Source organism: Phyllostomus discolor, chromosome 6 (genome assembly GCF_004126475.2).
Source record: "Phyllostomus discolor isolate MPI-MPIP mPhyDis1 chromosome 6, mPhyDis1.pri.v3, whole genome shotgun sequence".
Lineage (NCBI taxonomy): Eukaryota > Metazoa > Chordata > Mammalia > Chiroptera > Phyllostomidae > Phyllostomus > Phyllostomus discolor.
Window position 1 is genome coordinate 140,765,427 of NC_040908.2, and position 20,348 is coordinate 140,785,774.

General features: G+C 35.6%; 1 pseudogene; it reads left to right on the forward strand.

The window, feature by feature from the left end:
- Positions 1-9,114: 9,114 nt before the first annotated feature.
- LOC114498980 lies at positions 9,115-16,834 on the forward strand (annotated as a pseudogene).
- The last annotated feature ends 3,514 nt before the right edge of the window (positions 16,835-20,348 follow it).

The window sequence follows — 20,348 nt, forward strand, 5'->3', positions numbered from 1 at the left end:
TTAAGCCAAAACCTCATACTCCTTTAGCTTTAAAAGAGGGACAATCTAATGTTAAAATATTCACATTGGTAGAAGTCTTCCTGAGAATATCATTAAGTGGAAAGTCATCAGTATAATTGTAGGGACTCAGTCAATACAGATTAAACATAACTAAGCATTAATACAGTAAGAATGTGATTTTATGTGGTAAAATTGTGTAATTTATTAGTTATATCGTATCTGTAAAAATAAAAAGCACTATTCTAACATGAGTCTATCTCCTAGGGTAGCATTTTCCCCTTACATTTAGCATTGACACTGATTTTTATTAAAAGGTGTAGCTATTTCACAAAGTAGCAGTTTAGGAATTTAGATTTTCAAATTCCTGTTGTGTGGTAGTGAAAGCCAAACTATAAGGTAAACTCAACAAATTTTAAGGTAATATGTGAGTCATGTAAATTAATTTCCGAAATGCTGGTGATTCTAAATAAAGCAAAGATTTTATGCTTTGAATGGTTTATTTTAAAACTTATTATGCATACTAGGAGATTATGGTGTTAAAATTTATTTTCTGCACTTATGTTACTGTCCCGGTTCTGACAGTCTACAGACTGGCTATTCCTGACAAAGGAACATCAAGTTTCTTAGCCACATTTTATTAAATAAGAGGTAATGGATGTACTAGTAATGGTTATTGTTAATATTTGAATTTACCAACCTTGACAGTAGCTTTCACATGTATTAAAAAGCATCTTGATAATACATAGTGGACACAATCATGACCTTCTCAGGGATATAAATTATACTTTTTCTATCTATATTCAAATTTAATTTGAAGTAGTTAGGCTCAAGGATACAACAAAAATACCCACATGAACCTCCAAGTCTCTTTGAAGGAAAATTTGAGTTATTTGAAATTGAATGAGTGTCATATGTGCGAATGTTCTTTGAAAATGGCAAAGGGCTTAAAAATATATATTGAATTTTTTACTATTACTATCACAATAACTTTGGTTTTAGAGCTCTTTCAGCAATTTAATAATGCAACATCCCGGCTTCTGGCAAAACCTTCCCCAAAGCATTTCTGATATGACTTAAGTTCCATTTGATGTTTGTACTTTTAGTTCTTCTCTGTCCTCAGCTCCAACTTGCAAAGTTACCACTGTGACCACTAGACTCTACAGTTTTCGGGCAGTGTCAACTGTGAAAGGGGCCATAACTAGCATGTGTCCTGGCATAAGGGTCCCCAGAAGAAGAAACCAGCTGTCAGCCACTAGTGAAGTTGGTATATAAATACCCAACTTCCTCACCCCTGCGTAGCTTTTCTTGTTTTCCTGATAGGAAAAAGAAAAGCTCTACTTGTCTTCATTGTTGACTTGAAAACATACCTTGTATTGGCTGCCATCCTTTCCTTTTCTTGCTTCTTCACTCTTTCATGGGTATTTCCTCTGCTCTGAAACACACTACTTGCACTCAAAGCTTTCTCAGGGTATGTTTCTGGGGGAACTCAAACTAACACACATCAGCAAGGTCATTACAATGGCCGTATTCAGCTCTGCATTTAAATGGCCTAAATACTTCAAGAAAATGTCTGAAGGCCTGACTTAAAAGAACCAGCTACTCAATGTTTTCTGAATAAATCAAGTTCCCTTGTGGGCTATACAAACAGACATTTACAAAGAAAAAATAATGAAGCTAGTTGGCGCTTTCTGTGATCTTCCTATTTTGAGGAAAGTGTAAGAGAAATTTGGACATGAACTGAGTGTCCTGGTGGTTTTTCCACTGCCTTCGCAGTTGGCTAATTCTTGTGTTGCCTCTTTGTCAGCTCATCACAATTGCTTCAGTATTTAATTTGGTCTCTCAACAATAGCATGTTATATCCTTTTGCCTGTTTTAGTGTGGACAATACCTACAAAATATACATTCTCCAGGTTCTTGAAATTCACCTTCAGTGCTGGGAAAGAAAGGTTCTCTTTAAATTTACTAACACTGTCAGTTTTGAGAGCTTCTCTGTGCAATGTTTTGGACATTTCTTATAATTTTATGTTCCATATAAATGAAAAAATAATTTGGGGTAGTTAGTATTTATTCATCTTACAGAAAGGTAGCAGGCTCAGACAATTTAATAACCATCTCCCAATTCACCCATCTATTAAAGTGAGACAGGGTCAGTTTTCAAACATAAACACATATAACTCAGTCTTTTTATTATTATATTACACTTATTTTTAAATAAATTCATCTATGCACATATACACAAAGTTAGAACAATTTGTTAACACATTGTCCTTGTAAATTGTGGTGAACAAATCCCTAATGAAGAAAATTCCATCATCTAGTCATAGATCCATTTTCATTGGAATACTTACTTAATTTCTCTAGGTCTCAAAATAAAAAAAAAAAAACCCCTAAATTAAATGCAGGATAAAAAGAGTACTCACTTAATAGTATTGGTCAAAGGATCCAATGCAGCAACAAATCTAAATTGCTTGACGTGATTCCTAAAACATAATATACTACCCAAAACTAGAAACTATTATTATTAATGATCTGAATAAAAGATGTTTTAATGGTATTTCAAAAAGGCTGTGTAAAGACAGAGTGTGAGTAAAGACAGGCAGTTCTATATCTAGAATAGGGAAATATTATTCCCTTATTATCCTTGCTTAATAAAATTTAAACTCTGTTAGAGATTTCAAATAATCTGTATCTCTAGAGATTATTTCATCAATACCTTCGGTGATGAGTAGTATACTCATTCAGTAAAAGCAACAATCTCATGGGAGAATATTGTGTTGTAATAAAGGTCCTTTACCCAACTTTAATGTTGGTGCCAACTAAATTAAAAACAGAGACCAAACCACATTTCATGATGTAACATAAAACAAAGAAATGTTGTTAAGGTTAGATCTACTTCATATTTTTGCTATATATCTTTTTTATTCTGGTGTCAAACGCAGATACAATTCACAAAAGTCTTTTGATGGTACATTAGACACTAACGCTATAACCATAAAATAAGTGCAAATAAAGCGAAAAAATTCTTTTATAGAATTGTCCTTCCAGAGGAGAGTTTAAGGCAGTATTTTAAGAAAAGCAAAGTTGACCTCAAATAGAAAATGCTTTTGAGAAAGTACTGCCTTTTTAATTTTTCTCATGCTTTGGAAAAATCCCAACAGGGCTCTTGGTAAAATTTATATTCATGGCACATAGTCTAAATTCACAGATATCAGTCAGATCAGATGCCATTCATTCTCCCAGCACAAACAGTGAATTGGACATGACTGAGAATGCGATGTGGAAAGCAATGACACATTAGTTTTCCTAGAGTCACTGCTGGGTTGAATGTGAATGTAACACAGGTAGTTAGAACACACACACACTTCACCTCTGACTATTCAGCACCCTCTGCCTGCATTGTTGTCCTGCATCTCATCCATTCAGCAAATGTTACTGGTAACATAGTGTCATGGACCTGGTTGTTTTTGTCAACTCAATTGAATCTAAAGTTAGCAGGTGGCAAATATCACAGTATAATACAGTGTGACCCAAGGCTGAGAATGCTAGTTCTGTTTATTGTGTAAGACAGGAGGGTGCCTCAAAGCTCCTTCACAAAGATGTACAAACAAAGATTTTTTGGGAAAGTCTGCATCAGGGGGAAAGTTTTCAGTCTTATTACCTTCAAAGCTTCAGGTGTGTGTGTGGGTATGTGTGTGTGTGTGTAGAGGGTAAGGATAAAGAATTGAACTGTTCTTTCATTTTCAAACTTCAACTCTGATAAATTATCTTCTTCCTTCTAATAAAGGGGGCTGGGAGAAGATGATAGGATGATATGGAGGAAAAAGTTATGAGAAGTAAGACAAAAGAAAGAGGAAGATACTGGATGATCTGAAATGGAATCAAGTACACCACAAATCTGCACACCTGAACTTTCTTGCTAGCATGGTTTCCAGCATTGTTGTCTGTTACCTAAATTAATTGTATACCAAGAAACTCATCACTTGAGTGCACAATGGCCAAACTATATATATATATATATATATATATATATATATATATATATATATATAAAACTCTGACCTATAACCCACAACAACCAGCCCAGGAAGCCAAACTACAATCTTTGCAACAATCCACCTAAAATGGATAAAACTCAGGACCAAGCCAAACATGCTCCTTTAAACCATCACGAAGGATGCCCACATCTTCTCAGCCAAACTTGAACTTCACCATACACACAACTTCCAGTCAGTGCACACTAAAGCCCTCCTTTCTTCCCCCACTTTACAGCTTCTCAGCTCCCCTGGCTGCATTTGACTCTCTGCCAAGTAATGAGGGTCTGACTCCCTTGTCAAGGAAACTCTGAAGGAACAGTCTGCTTGGTGTCATTTGGGTGTTATCCAATTACTCCCAGAACAACTTTCTTGAAAAGTCTCTTTGATTGTAGCAATTAATAAGATATTATCAATGTCTTAGCTAGATTGAAAGAGAACATTACATTTTGTTAATTCTTTCTGAAGTAAAAACAGAATTTGATAAAGTTTTACTGTGGGACACTCAGCCCCATTGCCAGATCTATGCTGATCATTTCATTAAATATTCACAACATATCTAGAAGAAAAATATTATTTGCTCCATTTTGTGGATGAGGAAATCTGAGGCTTAGAAACTTAGAATGCTAAGTAACTTTATTGTAATTAGTTAAAAAATAAAAGGAGACATTTGGCAGAGCTGATATTTGAGCATGTTTTAAACTGACTCCGGAGCAAAGATGCATATTACTCTGTAGTGCTGTGGTTAAGAGCCAAACGGTGGAATCCCATGACCTGGGTTGAATTTACTAGTTCTGGACACTTTCACAAGTTGCTTCCCCTCTTTGTTTCTCAGTTTTCTCATCCTCAAAATGAGGATAAAATCATTTCTATACAAAGGGATGTTGTGATGATTGAGTTACAGCATACAAAGCACTTAGAATAGTACCAGAAGGTAGAAAGTACTCAATTTGGACTAAGGAGAGAAAATTGGAAGAGGAAGAGGAGAGGAAGAAGAAAGAACGTTCTTCTTTCATCCTCTACTCATGAGTAAAACTTCCACTCCTTGGTGTTAGTTGCATCCCAAATCAAGAATGGATTGTAAAAAAAAAAAAATCTTAGAAAAGAAGGATATATTATCCATCATGAAAAGGCTCAGCTCAGCTAAAGTAAGCCTGACTGTGGATTTATGTTTCACACACTGGCCATCATGCTTCCACTGCCCTTGATCACTAACTTTAGTTGCCCATGAAAAACGTGTCCGGGGGTCCACTACAAAAGCTGGGAATGCAGTTTCTTCTCCTTCTCCCTCCCATTCCATCAGCTCTAGGGATTTTCTTCACGTCTCCTAGGAGAGTGGGGATGGGATTTAGAAGATCTCCCAGGATAGGTACAATGGGTTATTCATACACTTGAAAAACTGGTTAAAGCAGTCATGCAAAGCCCATGGTTTTGCTTTTTCTAATCCCAGTCCCCTGAATGGTTTCTTCCTGTGTATTCTGCTTGGACTGCCACAGGGCAGATGGCAATTTACAGGCACCTGTTCTAGCACAGTGCTCTGGTTCTGACTCTTTGCAAGTAAGTCTCTCAACATAAAATAAGAAGCTTTGAGCTTCCAAGAAATAAGTTAGCAAAATACTTTGATTTTTAAAAATGTGTTTTATTTTGAAGTTCCCCTGTTTCAGAAAGCACCTGTGTCAAAAATAAAATGACTTAAAATATTCTTTGTACTGTTTTTAAAATACTCTTTGTATCATATTTGGATAATTTGTCCTTTTTATCTCCCTTAATGTGCATCTACCTTAATACCATTTTAGAGGTCACCCTTGGGATTTCCATTCCCAAATAATAAAGGCTCTAAAATATCTTTACAGAAACGAAGGGGAAAATGTATAATTCTGTACCATGTTAAAGGTTAGTCTAAATCCCTTGTTAACATCTTGCCAGCAGATGTTTTAAGAGGCCTTGGTCAATAGATAAACCTCATGGTCTATAAATAGGCTTTTTGTAGTTTTTTTTTGTGATAAATTCTGAGCATGGCTGTTATTTTGGCACTCTGAAATTACAACACGAGTGGACAACTCTTTTTCTCCTTGCAATAAAAATCACTTATGAATAGACAGGGAGCATCCTTGCCATGTACAGAGAAACTAGCTGGAAGAAAAAAGGACTTTGAGGATTGAATTTTGGCTATACTGCTTATTTGTTTTGTGCCCTTAAAGAAATTATTTAAATATTCCCATTTTAACTGGGAGAATGTAATAATTAATTTGAAATATTGGATTTGAATTATAGGATATAATGTGCATCTCTCACTCATACAGTGTACCAAATATATGTATGTATATTTTCCTCCTTATCATTATCATAATCATCATCTTCATCATCTCTAGTTCCAAAAAAGTACTACCTTGGATTAACAAATCCAATCATAAATATTCAGACAAACTAGTTTCTACCTAAACTGAAGAATTAAGCATCTCTGATAAGCAGAAGAGCAATTTTGTTAATTTGCATTACAGATATCTGTTCAGAGAAAATGAATTAATATTTATTTAGGCTCAACTGTCAGGAAGTGTCATGATATATTTTGGGAGACTTTAGCTCTTCCAATAACTTAATACCAGTCCCCAAACCTCAAAAGAAATGTACAATCTAGCGTGCAGCAACAATTTTAAGAAAAAAATACGCACTCCCATGTTTCAATCAGATTGTTCACACATTCCACACAAAGGTACTAAACATATACCCACATGGTTTAGTCTAATCCTCACAGTACTTCTCTATGTAGATATTGTTTTACCTTACAAAAGAAAAAAGTTACATTCAGAAATAACTAATTTGTCAAGAGCTATCAAACCAAAAGGAGTTCAAGAATGTCCATAGACAAATTCAAAAAAGATAAGAAATATGATATTTAGTTGTATGTGTATGTATGTACATATATACATATATATACATTTATATGTAGTTGCAATGTAATAATACTAGTTTTTCAGTAAGGTAATCAGAAAGCCTAAAAAGATGAGTGTTAAATCATTGGCTGCAAAAAAGCCCTCTCAAGCCAACATGAGAATTCAGAATTCTTCATATACATTGTATTATAAAGTGTACTATTTGTGTTTTTAAACTATAAATTAATTTACTTCTCACAACTGCCCTATGAGTATTATATTGCTGTTATACCCACTTTAATCATGAGAAAATTGAAACAGAGAAAAGAACTTGCCCAAGGGAACACAACTAGTGAGTAAAAAAACCTGATTCGAACAAAGATGATCTAATTCACCCTGAAACCTTATCTCACATGCAGTGTTGCCTCCAAGCATGTCCTTGATTCACAGAATAATGGTTTGCTTTAAAGTATAAAACATGAATATGTAGATGGCTTCAACTGATTTATCTATGTATCTTCACAACCCATTAATTTGATTTTCCTAGAAAGGTAAACAACAAAATATTAACATCTAAATTTTGACAATAAAGAACAGTGCTTCTTGCAAGAAATATTATAGAGGTCTGAACTTCAGCTCCTTCTGAACATAAGCAAATCCAACCCATCATATCTTATCAATGCCCCAGTTGAGACATTCCAATTAGGGCTGGCTAGTGTTGTTTATCTCTCTGTGTCCACTTGCAAAAGACTTTGAATTATTTTTCTCTGCCTTTTATTCTTTTGCAGCACATACAAATATAGAAACACAGTCAGTCGCATACAATGTTTTTTATTCCAAAACCAAATCACATAGTAGTTTGTTATCTTTTTTGAAAATAATCTTTTAAAAACAATCATTTGTTTAAATCAATTTATTTTTTTATATTTTTTATTTTAATTGTTGTTGCAGTACAATTTTCTATCTTGTACTCCCATCCCAACCCACCCACCCAGCCCTCCCCTCCCAGCTCCCATTTCCAGTTTAAAAAGTAAATTCTGAATGGTCAGTGGCTGTGTTATGACAAAGAATGTATCTTATTTTTGTCCTAGGTTCCTGAAACTGAGCTTCAGAAACTTTTGGAATTTCCTGACTGGAATGATTAGGGTGTCTTTCCTGAATGAGAGGGTAACCCCTGTTACCACACTGGAGTTTCTACTAATTGGGTGATTCACAGTAGGCCCTTACTTTCAAAGAAGTTTCTGGGCACACCAGAATGACCAAGTGATTAAGAAGGTTGGAACTTTTAGCCTCAACCTCACCTAAACCTCTAAGGAGAAGACAGGAACTGAAGGCTGAGCTCAGTTAAATGACCTGTGACATGATAATACCCAAAGAAAACCTGAACATGCAAAGCTCAAAAAACTTGAATGGGCGAATACACCCAGGTGTAAAGAGGGTGACACACCCTGGCATGAGATCTCAGTATCTAAAATCTACCCAAATATTGCCCTATGTGTTTATTCCATTTGGTTGTGTCCTTTACAATAAAACTGACATTATAAATAGGGTGTTTCCTTGAGTTCTGCAGAACATTCTAACATGTTATTAAAACTGATGAGCTCATGGGAGCCCCTAAATTCATTGCTGGACGGTCAGAAGTGCAGGTGTCTGAAGTAAAACCAGTGTCATGGAGGATTTGACCCCAGTCCCAGAGAGCTATGGAGCTATAGGCAGATTTTAATTGAGTTACAAGACATCAATAAATGTCAAAGAATTGCTGTTCGATAAGTGATTAATAATAAAATATAACATGATACTCAATGACCTCCCTACCAAATAAAAAAGTTTGCAGGTCAGAGGACATTTCCAAAGGAGAAAACCTGACTCTGGTTGATCAAAAAGACAAATCAATATAAGTTTGGAAGAATGCACTTTGCTTTACATGTATTATTTGTCTAAGGTTTTGTGACAATTTTTTAATCCCTATGAAATACAACTCTACTTAGTTGCCAACCACATTCACCAGATTTGACTCCAAAAAATTGTAATAGTTTCCAAAAATAAATTTCTATTTCAAATACAAAATTGTGCCGTATTTGAGAAAATTCAAAATGATTTGCTTAAGGAAAAGCTGGAAACTGTGGAAGGTAATGAACCTCCTAAGCTTCTCTAACCAGCAGTGAAGGAAGCGCAGATCATTAACCACTCACAGTAATGAGAACAAGGCCATGGTCACTGCTCACCAGTGCTCCCTGGAGCGGCCAGGGTCATGCTGGCACATGCAGTACATGCACAGAAGTTGTACCAGAGGTAATGGAGGTGACGGGTTGACAGTAAGCTCATTTAATCTTAATATAGTCTAGTTCACTGTATTTTTTTCATGTTTTCCTAATCTCAAAGTCCTACGTCTAAATTATGCAATACAAACTGCTGTACAAGTAAAGGAGGAAAGTGGCCACCTGGTCAGATGCCAATGGACCAGCACCCTGTAGTCCTAGAAAGTACTCAGGCCTCAGAGTCAGAAGATGTCATTCAAGTCACTACCAGTTATTAGTAGTGAGACTTAAGTCACTTAAATTCCGTAAGTCTCAAATTTCTAATTGATAAAATGGGGATATACCTCACATGGTTTTAGAAGAATTTTAAATGTAATAAGATCAGGAATGTAATCCTTGATATGCAAAGCTTTCTCCACAGTTTTTTATTAAATTATTGGGGTGACATGGGTTAATAAAATTATATAAGTTTCAAGTGTACAACTCTATGATACACGATCTGTTTATTGCACTGTATGCCCATCACCCAAATTCAAATCATCTTTCATCACCATATATTTGACCCCCTTTCTCTTTTACTCCCTCACTTCCCTTTCCTCTGGCAACCACCGTACTGTCTGTCATATGTGTATGTATGTATGTGTTTGTTTGTTTGTTCATTTGTTGCTTTCAGTTTTATATCTCACATATGAGTAAAATCATGTGATTCTTAACTTTTTCTGACTTATTTTGCTTAGCATGACATTCTCAAGCTTCATCCAGGTTGTCACAAATGGCAGTATTCCCTTTTTTTCTTATGGCTGACGAGCATCTCGTTGTACATATGCACCACACCTTCTTTATCACGACAGCTACTGAGGGACACTTCAGTTGTTTCTGCGCCTGTGAATGTGAATAATGTGCAATGAGCACGGACTGCATATATCTGTGTTAATAAATGTTTTCCAATTTCGAGGCTGGATACCCCAAAGAAGAGGTTGGGGTATCCAACCTCTGGGTCATATGATAACTATCATTTGAGGAACCTCCATGCTGTTTTCCATGAGTGGCTGTACCAGTTTACATGCCCACGAGCGGTGGATGAGAGTTCCTTTTCTTCCACACAGTTTTGACATTTGTTACTTTTATTTTCTTCTTATTCAATAAGAAATGCTTTTTTTTTAATGCTGTATGTATCAGATGCAATCATAAAATAGTTCATAATAGACCTTGGCTGGAGTGGCTCAGTGGATTGAATGCCGGCCTATGAACCAAATGGTTGCTGATCTGATCTGATCCCCAGCTAGGACACATGCCTGGGTTCCTGGCCAGGTCAAGTCCCCAGCTGGGGCCTCATGAAGGGCAGCCACACATTGATGTTTCTTCCCCTCTATCTCAAATAAATGAATAAAATCTTTAAAAAAAAGAAAATAGTTAATAACCTTTACAGTCATAAAACTAAATATTGTATAACTAACTTCATACCAATTGTCAGAAAAAAGAAAGTTATAATAAAACAAAAAGCACAAATAAAAAAAAGAAAACATCCCCATCATATATAAAGATATAAGATTACTTTTATGTAACAAATGTAATATTAATGCTAGTAAAATAGTAAAAAAAAGGTAAAAATTAATAGGACAAGATTAATGGTAAAAGTTGAAGATAGCAATATCACCCTATTCAGAACGGTATAGTTCTCAGTCATGAAAACGTGCATGCAATGTGTCGCCATGTCTGTACGACACTAGTGGGACAGAATCAAAGTGTGTAGTTGTCATTGATAAAGAAGGAGCACACTGGAGAGTAAGTTAAGCTAGGAATTTATGTAATATAATTCTGTAACAGTTTTAGGATTAAAATTAAAAATATTTAATTGCAGCCCTGGCTGGTGTAGCTCAGTGGATTGAGCGTGGGCTGTGAACCAAAGTGCTGTAGGTTCGATTCCCAGTCAGGGTACATGCCTGGGTTGCAGGCCATGACCCCCAGCAACCGCACATCGATGTTTCTTTCTCTCTCTCTATTTCCCTCCCTTCCCTCTCTAAAAATAAATTAATAAAATCTTAAAATATGTATATATATTTAATTGCCCCATGCCAATTAATTAATTAAAATATGACATGGTTACACATTGTCAAATGATCTCAAACCCATTAAAATTTTAAAATTTTGATACTTGGAGTTTGCATATACATTCTAGATAATGACAGGGTTAGTATTAACTGGTATCTTACTGATCTGTTAACCGCCTAACATTTTATATTACTTTAGTCCACATGTGCTTTCACATCCATACTTTATTTGATCCTTGAAATAAAGCCAGTGAGAAAAGTGAAACAGAATATTACTCTCATCTTACCAATGAGAAAGTTAAGAAAAACTAGCATAAACACAGATTAAATATTTCATTTGTTCAAATCACATGACACTAAATTGTTTTAACTCTGTACCAGTTGATAAACCTGTATGTTGTCCATTTCAAAATGTTCTCTATCAAGCTACATGTATTTCATTCAATGGAGTAGAGTAAAATATCCAGGATTCTAAACTTTGGGTTTGATTTTCACTAAGTCAGCTCATTTCTTTTTATTTCTGTGCCATGGCTCCCAATCCCAGCCATTCGGAATTAAAAAAAAAATGTTGTCCACCATCAGGTTCATGTGAATTTCTGAAAAGGAATAAGTGTACCTTCATCTCTCACTTTTGAAAACTAAACACAAAAAACACAGCTTGGCCAATTACATTTATCTGTAAACATGTGGAATCTGAGCATCTAGTCCTATCACTTTGAACTTGCTGAGTCCGAGTGCAACACACCTTCTTCTCAAGCTCATGGTATGACAGCTAACAGGACTCCTACAGCACCGATGGAGCTACACTCCTGGGTTATATTCTCAACCTTCTGCCCAGGATCCATTGGCTAACTTGACATTTCAAAAGCATCCTATTCACCTCAGGTTATTTGAAATGAGAAATTCAAGGCCAGCATTAATAAAAATATATTCCACTTTCCTCTCAACCTCAGTGTTAAAATGACATTTTGTCCCTCTCCTTTCTAGCAATAAATGATTAATGATCACCTGAGCACAAAAGAGAAAAGAATAATGTTAGTAAATATAACACTGTGACAATGTTTGAAAAGCTACAGCATCTCAAGGCAGCTAGTGAATGCAGTTAGAACAGCTCTGTGTGTGTGTGGTGAAATTAGAGCCAGGATCATCCATAAAACTCCTCTCACCTCAGTCAGCCCAAGAGCAAAATGCATGCACAGGAAATTTCCAGAGGACAGAAGTAGATTTCCACGTAAGGGCAGTGTCCATGAGCATGCACAAAGCATACAGGGTTACCTAAAATTGTTCACCAAAAAAATCAGCACCCGAAGTTATAAAGAAAATCAATATAAAATAAAACAAGATGCTATAAAACAGAATGACTTTAAAATTTAAAGGCCAAACTATGAACAAAGACAGAGGGTATGAAAGAAAGAGAAGCACAAGAAATTATTTGAAATTTTAGTTTGTTGTTTTGTTGATTCCTGTCTGAGTTACTTCCACAGATAAGGAATCCTATTGGGGGGAACAGGTTAAAGGGGTGTCCTTGATTTTGGTGGGTCATGTGTAATTGTGGGCAGCGACCTTGGGAAAGGAAGATAAATGCAGCATATTGCTCCTCTGAAGTGATTTCCCAGGGACAGGATCTGGTTGTGAACTAGGGCTCACACACAGAGCACGTCTAGGCTGCGGTAACAGTCATCATGATGGTGTCTCATGCACACCTCAGTCAAGTGTATGGTGCTGAGCAACTAATTTTATCAGTAGTCAGGGGTAAGTATCATACAAAGGCATACTTTCTGATTCATGGTAACATTTAAAAGTTTAACAACCTGCAAAATGATTAAAAAATGAATATTAGGAAGGAGAAAGGTCAGAAAAACTTTCACAAACTAGGCCACAAGTGAATTAGAACCATTAACTAAGTACCACTCTACCAACATGACCCCAGCACCTCTCACTGATGCTTTGAATGGTTAGACATAACTTGGTGACAAGAAATATTTTTTACAATTTCATATTAGGTGGAAAGAAGTCAAAGAATGGGGATTGTGCTACAGCTTACATGAATGGGTGCTGACATTGTCCTGGTCTTTTCTAAGCACTTTTCACATATACATTCTTTCTGTCTCACAATAAACCCAAGAGGCAGAGGGTATGATTATCTCGGTTTTACAGATGAAAGAGCTGATGAAAAGAATTGAATCTGCTAGAATCAATAGATAGATAGCTCATTCTCCCTGAACCGCAGCAGTTAAATCTATCATAATGGGAACTGATGTTCAAAATGATAAGCTCAAAACCCTGAAAAAGTTCTCAGTTTTCAAGAAGTTTGCTGTTAAAGGAAATTAATCATTGGAGGCTTAGAAGGATTACAATTTACAGACATTAAGAGAATAACGCTATCTTATTTATACTGTAGGGGGAGAAAGTAAATTAGCTGAACGTGTGTTTCTTTTTGTTAGCAAGGACACTTGATTCACCTAAACATTCTTTTCAAAAACTCTGATGAACTGCAGAAAATTGAGTAAACAATCCTGTCAATTCAGTCATAGATAGTGACAGGTAGAGTTTCTTGATAATTTAAATTATCTCAAGGAATATAAGAAGCTTTCCATTCCATATACCAACATCATTCTCATTTTGTTAAAACACAGTTTATCACAAAAAATAATGATAAGGAAACGTAAGTATTTAATAGATAACAGAAAGAAAACATAAGCAATAGGTTTTAACATTTTGCTCATAATAGAAATCTTGAGGTGAACCTCCCCTCCAAAAATGTCTATACAAAAAAATTTGCAAACTGAAGCGAAAGGTAAGATGATACAAATAAATAACTATTTATAGAATATTTATCAAGAATATTTAATTAGAGAAAAATCAAACAAAACATACAAATTGATGTATGGTAGTATTCTATTTTTTACTCTTTATTGCATAAGAAATGCCAATATATTCTAAATACTCATTTGCACTCATTCTAAGTACTCATTTGATAAAAGAGTATATGATTGTCTGTATTATTTTTTCTATGTCATGTTGTAGTACTTATGGCCCTCAGAGGTATAATTTTCACATTTCTAACTTTTGCACATATGATTTCTGCCAGAAATTCCCTGCCTACTTTTACATGAGTTATAACAGAATTTAGTAGCCAGGGACAAAAGTTTTGATAATTGAATACTTGTGCTCAAATCTCAACACTACTGCCTTCCTAAATATATTACCAGACACTGTTCCTTGTCTTTAAGCAAGAAATAATAATGCCTACTCTGAGAGTTTGTGTGGATGAAACACATCAACAAATGTAAAGCATTTAGAATCAGGCACAGCATTTAGTGTGGGATTTATATTATTAGCTATTATTATGTTACATTTTGGCCCATTTCAAATTATGTTTTTTATAAGGCTTAATCTGCCTCTTCGTTTTCTGTGGAATTTTTTTTTCTATCATGTTTCTCCTCCTAATACAAGAACAAATGACTCCTTTGGTTTTCATTATCTCCCTGTGAACATAATATTCTATCACTGTTACGTGATTAATATTATTTGTTAACACATCAGTATTGATTACTTGAAAAGGAAAGTATCATGAAATAGGAATCAGGGCTTGTTTATTTCCCCATACACATTATACACCTACATCCCAGATCTAGGCATATAGGGGTGTGTAATACATACAGTAGACAAATGAATGAATAGTAAAATCCAATAGACTCAGTTGGGAAATAGACTAGGGGGATGAGAGAAAATGTAACTTCTTTACTCTTTGGAAATATGTGGCCAACAAGAGCTTCCTAGGAGAAATAGACTCCTTTTTTGTGTGTGCGAATGCTCCATTTCCTTACATATGAATGAATTTTCTAAAGAAGACAGTCCTTTTTTCATTGATATATTTACAGCCAATAAGTTGTTATATATATGATGTATACTTTTTCGGAAAGCATTTTCTCTATCGACTTTGGTGCATCTTGGAAGAAATATTTAAAAATGCATCTCTGGAGATAATTATGAGTTTAGCTTCAGGCATTTTGGAGAATATTGAATTGGATTTTCTAGGACCTCAACATTTACCCTTAGCAATTTTTTAAAATCATCTGTAATAAATTGTGTTTACCTCAGTAATAAACACCACCCAGTCCAGTGGGACAAAATAAACAAAAGCAGAGCAGAAAGGAAAACAGAGCTCTTTCCTGATGGCTTCTAGGATATTCTTGCTTTGTGAATAGCCTTAAGCTGCTCATCACATCTCAAGTAAAGACAGGACAGATGGGTTTGTTTTTCAGCTTCTTCCTCTCTCAGCCTCCGCTTAGTGATTTGTCCCCCTGGAGAGTTGATATATTTCTTATTTCATGAGATGCGGGTGTTTGATGCTCTGTATAACATCAAAATAGCCTAGCAAAACATGTTTTAAATGAGCTGGAAGTAACGCCCCAGTTGCCATCTCAGAATGAGCATTAAAAAGATCCACTGGATATAAACTTGCTGTATTTAAACTTTTTAATAGTTAAGTGCAGTGTTTAGGTAATTGAACAGATAAGAAAAGGATATTTGTGGCTTGCAACCAAGAAGGTGGTGATGCTGAGAAATCGAGTTGGATTTGTACTGATTTATCTATTTAATATCCTTAGTTGTGTAAAATAATGACTAAAGATAATTATGCATCTGATTCTTCCACTTAATTATTCAGCAATAGCAAGTAAGTTCAACATTGTGAGGTCCCTTGTCCATCTATAAAAGGGCTAAAATCTTCTAACCAACAGTTGTTCAATGAAGATTGGAGGTAATTCTATGAGACTCCTTAACACCAGACAGAGCTCATGATAGGTATACAACAAATGATAGTTAAAATGATTGGGACGAGACCTTTCTCTGAGATTTGTTTCCACTCTAGTTATGGTGATCAGATCCCCTTACATTGCATCCTTTCTCTCAGATCTAACACCGTATCGTTATCATAAAGACATTTTGTCACACAGATATTTTGAAGAGAAAAACTTAGTTCCATCAATAGATATTTGGATGCAATGGAAAAGAATAATTTCAGTTGCCTCAATTATACCTAAGAAGATGTGTAAAAATCTAGATATGCTTACTTAAAAGAAGACATTGTTTTTAAATGTGGTTTTTACAGCTCTCTTACACTGGGGAACAAAAACATTGATTTTCTGTAACCACATGTGTATATATATATATTTTTTTAATTATTTGCTTAAGCATGAAAATTTTTAAAAACTAGCTCTACCACTGCCACCTCCCTCTTCTACTTCTCCTGGTGTTGCCTGTGTGTTCATTTGGTGCAGATCTGGTGCCTCTTCTGTGAAGTGGCAGCTGCAGAAACTCAGGCACTTGCTGTGGTCCACAAAAAGCCCAAGGAAGGAGTCAAGACTGAGAACAATGATCACATTAATTTGAAGGTGGTGGGGCAGGGTGCTTCTGTGGTGCAGTTCACAATTAAGAGGCATATACCACTTAGGAAACAAATGAAGGCCTGTTGTGAACGATAGGTTTTGTCAGTGATATAGTTCAGATTCTGATGTGATGGGCGGCCACTCAGTGAAAGACGCAGCTGCACAGTTGGAAGTGGAGGATGAGATACAATTGGTGTGTTCGAGCAGCAGACAGGAGGTGTCTGCTAAAAAGAGAACTTGACACTTTACTCTAGAACTTTGTTGCTGTGGACCAGGACTACATTCTCAATTAGAAAACTGCAGTTTGGTAGTTTTCTCTATTGTTTTATTTTCCCATTCCCCCATTCCTTTATTGTACATAAAGTAACTGATATATGTGCATAAGCATTTGCATTTTTAAACTAAATGGCCAATGGTATGTTTTGATAGACATCAAATAGAGATGGGATGGGGAAAAATACTGGCTCTTTGCAAATACTCCCTTTCTCCACTAGTGGCACGCTCATTCAGCTCTTATCTTCATGTTCCAGTAAGTTATTTTGTTCTCACTGTTTAAGAACAACAAAAAAATAGCATAAAAATTTTGCTTACCATGTTAAACGGGAAAAATTTAACATTTTTTACAATTTATCATTGTGAAATAAAAGACAATTTTATAACTTGTTTAATGCAGCTGTTTCACATTAGGCAATCTGTCTTTAAGTAGGAATAAATTACTCTAAAAGAAATGAATCTTAGTTTTCCCTTCAAGACTTTTTGTTTAAATAAACCTGTTGTTTAAAAAAAAACGAGGAAAAAAACTAGCTCCTACAAAATCTCAAGTTATTATTATGTTTTAAAATAAAGCTGAATTAATCTATGGGAAACTCGTAATTTGTCGGAGGGGTTATGTTTCAAACTCTCTTTGACTTCAGATATCGATGGTGTTCAATGGGTAAAAGTAAGCCAAAACCAAACCAAGGCAGAATCACATCTCCGTATTGTGTTTCAGTACTGCACAGTCCCTTACTGCATGGAATTAATGATTAATGTGGAACCAAAAGACAAGCCCTTCAGGTTGAGACAATGCCCTATGAAGTCAAATCTGGACTTAGAGCTTGCTTCACTATTCTCTACCTTGAGGAGAATGTTCTCTGCCCCCTCTGATGAGCAGGTCTATCATCTACAAAAGATGGGGAGATTAACAGTATCGATTGCTTATGTGACAAGACTATCTACTATTACATGATAAACCACTGCATAACTTAGTGGTATAAAATAACAGCAATATAGCTGTGTTTATGAAGCAGCAATTTGGGCTTGGCTCAAGTGAGAGTAGCTTCTCTCTAAATTCACTCAGCCATAGTTGGAATATCTCTAAGTCTGGGAACTAGAACTCTCAGAATATTACTTCATTGACATGTGCAGCAGTTAATTCTGGCTGTTGGCTATGGCCATAGCTGGAACAGAGACAAGTGGTCTCTCAGTGTGGTCTGAGTTTCCTCCTAACTCGATTGCTGAGTTCCCAGGGTGAGTGTCCCAAGGAAGAAAGTGCCATGGAAAAGCAGGATCACTTTTTATGACCTAGACTGAAAAGTCATGCAGCATTGCTCTCAGTGTATTTTATTTTTTGAAATGGTCAAGAACTTCTATCAAATTTCAAACAAAGGGTATATAGACTGTACACCTTGGTCAAAAATTGGCAATGCTCTGGAAGAACATATGAGACAAAAAGAAAATATTGATATGCCATTTTGGAGAAAAAAGAATATGCCAGCCTATATTTCCGTCAGCAATGAAGAAGTAATCAGGATCAGTGGTAACAATGTCTATCCAGATTTCTGACATAGTTTATAAAGATATGTGCCTACAAACAACTAATCCTCATATTACCCTTAAAATGCAATTAATACCCCCAGTTTACAGATGAAGAAACAGTCTCTAAGGCACTAAATGATACAAGGAAAACAGCTAATAAGAAGATTTTGAACTTGAAATCAGGTCTTTCTGGCTTCAAAGAACTCATATTTCCCAAGTCAAATCATATGAGCATATGGGAACAAAGGCTTTTGAAAAACAGATCACACTTCTCTACACTCTCAAGTGACACAAGTCACTAAGAAGGAATAAACTTTGTTTTTCAAACATTGTGCTTATACTTTTCATTTTATTTGTTCACATTTTATTTTCTATGCAAAATGACTATGACTTCCCAAATCTGTTAACTAAGCGACCCTCTCACACCCTGAGACAGAGAGATATTGCGGTCTCAAGAATGTAGAACCAGAAGGTATAGACATACTTCTTTGTTAAGTAACTGAGGGTGGGGTGAAAAAAGAGAACCTAGGCCCTTAACGTCATCACAGAGCACCTTAACAAATACTAAGGACCTCCATTCGGACATCTTGCCATATAGGAAAAATAACCCCCTTCTGCTTAAGCTACTGAACTGGTACTAAATGATGCTTTAGATTTCCTTCAGCTTAATATAGTTCCTAACTGATGCCTTCTTCTTCAAAACAGACTCTTTCAGGAAATCGAATTTTTCCACCACAGTTCACAAAGATGGTCCTGTTCTTCACTCCTGTGACTAAAGAAAACAGTTTCATATTTCACAGGAAAATGCCAAAATTGTTTAATTTCAATCTTAGTAATAAAGGCAAATGTTTACTATGGTATTCAAGCAGACAGGTTTTAAGACTTCTTAAATAAAACATCTATAAATCAGGAGAAAGTCACAATAACAATTATCTTGACTTTTGATTTGTGTTCTTTTGTTCCCTAAGCATTTTGCTTTCTCTTTTGGTACTATCAACTAAATCATTATTGCTGAAGACTTTCCAGGATATTTCTGTTTAATGCACTGTTCTGTAACTAAATATGTATGGGAAATGTCACATATAATGCTCCCCTTTTGAGTTTCAAAGCTTATTGATATATTCAGGCTTTAAGAACTTCTGCTTCAGGGATTCCAAATTAGTGAATCATATCCCCATAGTGCTGTTCCTGCCACTGTGTATCAATAATGCTTGTTGACAACCCTGGGAATTGACTTTTAGAAATGAAGAAATTAAGTACACTATTCTGAACAGGAACTAGTACTAGATATTTTGTCTGACTTTTATAAGTTTCAGCTGTGCAAAAAACATGCTAGCAATGAATAATGTACCTCTTTAATGCATTAATCCCCTTCACCTGCCCATTGTCAAGTTTGCACCAAGTTACTGTTCATGAATTGTTCATTTCAAACTGAACTGTACGTAATTAGTGATATAAAGTTAGAGTAACTTCTGGAACCTAAGCATTACCAAAGAAATTGCAGACAAGATAATTTCTTATCTCAGTGAATAGCAATTCCATTCTCTCATTTTTCAAGGTAAAAACCTGGGGTTATTCTGGATACCCCTCTATTCCACATTTAACCTGTCCTCTAATTCTGTTGACTTTACCATTGAAATACATTCCAAATTCTGATTAATCAAAATACATTTACATTTTGGCCCTTCTTTCCACCTCAGTTACTACAACCCACAACAAAGCCATCAGCATCTCTCCCTTGGATTGCCTGTATAGAACAGCTCAGTTCACTGCTCTGTTCACACTGCATCCACAGTATACTCGAGCAAAACAACTGAATTCTTCATTTTAAAATGAGAGCTCCAATTGCACCACCCTTCTACTCAAAGCCCCTCAGTGGTGGTCCAGCTCAATCAGAATAAAGACCAATTGCCTGGAGGGAATTGTAAGGCTCTCTCAAGTTACC